The sequence below is a fragment of the Saccopteryx bilineata genome, chromosome 5, assembly GCF_036850765.1.
Source record: "Saccopteryx bilineata isolate mSacBil1 chromosome 5, mSacBil1_pri_phased_curated, whole genome shotgun sequence".
Taxonomy (NCBI): Eukaryota; Metazoa; Chordata; class Mammalia; order Chiroptera; family Emballonuridae; genus Saccopteryx; species Saccopteryx bilineata.
This window is the reverse complement of record NC_089494.1, coordinates 265,453,706-265,458,329: the sequence shown is the minus strand read 5'-3', so window position 1 is coordinate 265,458,329 and position 4,624 is coordinate 265,453,706. Positions and strand designations below refer to the sequence as shown.

Here is a 4,624-nt window from a genome sequence, read left to right as displayed (position 1 = left end):
GGGTCCTGCAGACCCTGTGTGGCAGGTGGGCAGGTGTGACAGGTGGGCTTCTCCTGTCACAAGTCACCACCTGAAGGAGGCCCCTGGTGGTCCCTAGCCCCAGTCCTCATGTGCTTGCCCCTTGTAAGGCAGCCCCCTGAGCAGGGTCCTCTGCCTGCCACCATCTGTGCCCCTAGCCTCCTCCAGAGCCTCTCAAAGCACTCCCAGCCCCACAAGTCACAGTGGGCCCACCTCCCTCCTTCCTCCCTACACCCCAGGCCCTGGCAGGATGGGTGCCTGGTGGATCGCTCGCTCTAGGGTGGGGGTGGGGGGCACTCGGGACAGAGTCAGTCGAGCAAGCGCTAGCGTGGGGCAGAGGGTTGTCAGGCTCCTTCTCTGTCTGTCTTAAAGTGTAGCAGCGTGGGCCGTGCCCTCTGGGCTTTCCAGAGACCTCAGCTGAAAACGGGGCCAGGCAGTCAGGATTGTGGTTTACCCTGGAGTCCACCCATCTCAGAACCCCTCTGCCCACATCTCCCACCAGGCTATGATACCCACACCACACCCCAAGCCAGGCCTAGGGCGGACCTCGTCCTGCTCCTGTCTGGCTTCCTTATCTGGTCCTCTGGATCCCCCAGCTCCAGACCCCCCAGGGGAGTGCAGGTTCCCAGGCACAAAGCTGGACAGGACTGCAGCCCAGTGGAAGGAGGGGCTGCCCAAGTGGCTCCTTGTCCCCAGGGTCCCTGGGCCAGGCAAAGCTCCAGGGACAATCTAGGGTCTCAAAGCCCAGGCCCACCTGTCTGGCCCAGTTCAAGTTGCTACTACCTCTTCCTGTCACCTCTCACACCTTCCTGATGTGACCGAGGCAGGGCACTGTGGCTCATATGACCACAGCCCCTCTTGGGCACTGTCTCCCTATCCTCTGTCCTGAGAGATGGCAGAGGGGAGATGCCATGCAGGCCATCGCCACAGTGGGCCTGGGTGCGGTCTGCACTGCGCCATTCGGGTCTGGACAGCCTGTGGCAGCCCTGGGCCTGTCTGAGCACATGCTGTGTGCCCCGCTCCCTGGAAGTTCCGTCTGTGGGGATTGAGACACTCAGGCTCCCTGGCGGAAGCCATGGGCTCCCAGGGGTCGCACAGCCATCTGCAGATGCCAATCCTGAGAGGCGCCAACGACTCACGTCTGCCCTCCAACTTAGGGTGAGGGTCCCAGCAGGGCCGGACCGCAGCCTGTAGTGTAGAAAATAGCCGTGTCAGAGTCAGGGAGTGTCGTGGGTGGGCACAGAGAGCAGGAGTGCGGAGGGCGCCTCAGGAGGGCACTCCTGGGCTGACACCCGGGCTGAGACAGAGGCAGGCCCAAGTGACCCTGAAGTGTGGGGCCCCTGCTGGTTGGAGCAGAGAGTCTAGGTTGGGTGAGGGTATAGGTGGTGGGACCACAGGGTACCAGGTACGGTGACCTTGTGGGTATACTACAGGGACTTTGGCTTTGACACAGAGGTCACAAGAGCCACTGCAAATACAGAGTTGCACTCGAATTGAGGGGCAGGTCCCCAGGCAGGGCAGCATAGGCCCTGCAGAGAAGGGGGGGGGGTCGGACCAGTTGCCTGGAGTGGGGGGGGGGAGCCTAGAAGGTGACCAGGCTGGGGATCATCCAGCCTCCGGCCCACCGCCCAGGAGGTGGAAGTCCCTGCCATGCAGGCTGTCACCATGTCTGCAGGACAGATGAGTGCCAAGAACTGGGGGGGGGGGGGGGGGGAGCCTGCTTGTGCTGTGACTGTGACCCAAAGAGCCTCTTGGAAGGGGCCCCACCACCCTCCCAAGACCGTGTCTGAGATGCCACCTTCCTTGACCCAGCTATAAAGAGCAAGTCCGACAACCAGGGCCTTAGCCTTGGGTCTAGACAGCTGTATAGACAGACAGAGGCTTCCCGAATGCGGAGGGGGAGGAAGGGGAAGCCAGACTACTCCCCACCCCCACACCCAGCGTCCATCTTATTGACCAAAGGGCCCGGGAGAAGGAAGGCTCAAGAGGCCTCTCTGCTCAAGGGTCCAGGGTCCAAGGACATGTCGTGGAACCACCACCAGCACTTTGTGGTCAGCACAGAAACTCCAGCTAGAAGTGGAGTGTGGAGGGTGGAGCCTGGTCCCTGCCCTCTCCACCCCACACTGACTGGGGAGAGATGCCCTGCTGCTGGACGGATGGACGGGGGTGGGCAGCCTCCCCATCCTTCTGTTCTGGCTGGGGATGCCTGAGGGCCTGCCTGACCCTAGGCTACCAGGGTGGGCTCAGCCGCCCAAGGACCCGCGGGCAGGGGCGGGGCCTGTTGCTCCCCAGGGCTGGGCTGAAACTGGAATGTTTGCATTCACTGTTTGCCCGATGGGGGTGCCCCTGGCCCCTCCTGGAGCCCCTCCCCACACCCGGGGGCCTTGGCCCAGCTGAGTCCACAGCTCCAGGCAGCTGGGGAGGAGGAGGGACTCTCCAGCTAGCTAGGCTGGGGAATTCCAGGTCCGGCTGTGCCACAGAAGGGTCCGTTCGGTCCGCTGGCCTCCTCCTGGCTCCTCCTGCCTCCTAAACTGGGAGACCCTACCCCCAAATAGTTGTACAGCTAGCTCCCCCCACCCACTCCCACCCCCACTCCCGCCAAGCCCTCCAGTCCGTCCGGCTTCCCAGCCGGCTCCGAGATTATGCAAATCCCCCCCCCAGCTCCTTAATTAAATATCTAACGAGGCGCTGGGGCCGGGCCAGGGGTGGCGCTGGGGTCACGCTCTGGAGGGGCCAGGCCTGTCTGCGACGTGAGCCCCCGCGCCCCTCCCGGGCCTGGGAACCACCGCCAGCCTAGGGGGCACAAGCCGCTCCCCACCCCCACCCCCACCCCCGGCCCGCGGCCCCGCCCCGACGGGAGGGACGCTGCACTCATTCCGCCTCTGCCTCCGGGGCGCGCACGAGCCAGCGCCCGGGGCACCTGCGCCCTGTCCCGCGGCCTCGGGTCCGGACGGGCGGGAGGGGAGGCCGCGGGGTCGGGGGCGGGGCGGCGGCGGGGGGCAGCGACCCCCCACGCCCCGCGCTCGCCTTTCACAGGCCTGTTGTTGGGCCAACAGCCCGGCCTGGCCGTCTGAAAAGCCGGGATTAGCGAACATTAGCGGCCCTTTGAGCGGCGCCTGGGGCTTCCCTTCCGTAGCCGCCCCGCCTGCTGGCCCCGCAGGGACTGGTCCTGCTGCCCTGCTGCCGGAATTTCCCCAGTCAGGGTCAGGCCTGGGGTCAGGGCTCTGTCCTGGTTTGGAGGAGCCGAGGGGCCGCAGGCAGGAGGTCTGCACCGTGGACCTGGACGCACACCCCCAGGGAGGCAGGCCTCGCCAAGGAGAGCCGAGGTGGTCTACCCAGGAAAGGGCCAGGTGCTGCCCACTGGGCAGAGCTGGCCTGGCTCAAGGCCCTGCCCCCTCCCATACCCACACAGCCCTAACGCAGGGGTCAGGCCCCACTTTCAACCCAGGTCCTTGCTTTCAACCCCTTCCACCAACCCAAACGGCACCCTGCCTGGGTTCTCCCAAGCTGAGTAAGCGCCAGGCCCGTGGGTCCATCTTTTCATCCTAGAACCCCTGGCTCTAAAAGCTCATAGGGGATTTAGCACCCTTCCCGGAGAGAAGAAAGCATCTTACCTTATCTTTCTAAATAACTCCTGGGCCCTGGACCAGTGGCTCCCAGGATGCCAGAGAGGAGAAGGTAGGATAGAGAGATCCCTGTCGCCAGCAGGAACTCGAGCCCGTAGTTCCTGCCCAGACACCTGACCTGGATTAAATTACAAGAAGAAGGGATAGCTATGACCCCGTTTAACTGATGAGAAAACTGAGGTGCACCTTGGGGAAGCCAGCCACCAAGGTCACCCTGCCAGTGGGTGTGGAGCAGAGGTTTTTGCCCCTCAAAACTTTCTCCCCCTGGGCCTTCTTGCCTACTCCCACCCACTCACCTGTCTATTTGGGGGCAGCTGTTGGCCTAGGGGTTCTCAACATCTGCCCAGAGAGCAAGGGGATCTGGGGTGGGGGGTCTTGGCCTGGACGGGGCCTTCCCCTCTCTGAGCCTCCATTCCCACTCATTGCTGGTGCGGGCTCAAACCCACCTGGCCATCTGGGACCCGTGCACAGGGGCGCACACATGTACACATGCACACGCATGCACACGCAGCCCAGCCAGGGCCCCCGGCTTGAGAAGAGTAAACATCTTCGCCAGAGGAAACAACAGGCCGGTCTCCCAAGAGAAAAAATGTGGCCAAACCAGACCCAGGCCGCCTGTGGGCCCCCCTCTTGCTACCACCCCAGAGTCACAATGGCCTCTCAAGAATGGTGGTAAAACATTGACAGCCACCCCGTGGCCTGGCACCCACATGGGTGGGTGTTGGGGAGCCTGGTACTGGGCAGGCCCAGAGGACCCACGTGGCACTCACTGCAGGTGCTGGTGTCCGAGCAGGCAGCTGTGGGTGGGCTCCTGTGAGTCCCCCCACCCCCCTGCAGGCCTGTCTGGCCCCAGGGCTGCCCCATCTGCTGCTAGGATCTTGCCTGAGAGAAAGCCGGGCTGCCACGCCCTTGAACCCACATCCTGGGTGCCTGAGTCTCCTTGCACACTGACCCTGTGCCCACATGGTTCAGGACTGGCT

General features: G+C 63.9%; 1 long non-coding RNA gene across 1 annotated transcript; it reads right to left on the bottom strand.

Moving 5' to 3' along the window:
• Positions 1 to 925: 925 nt before the first annotated feature.
• Positions 926 to 4,216, bottom strand: LOC136338608 (uncharacterized). The gene is made up of 3 exons (XR_010731983.1): positions 4,091 to 4,216; positions 3,633 to 3,762; positions 926 to 1,206 (listed from the first exon to the last, which is right to left on the bottom strand). It is a non-coding gene; the product is annotated as an uncharacterized lncRNA (long non-coding RNA).
• Positions 4,217 to 4,624: the final 408 nt, after the last annotated feature.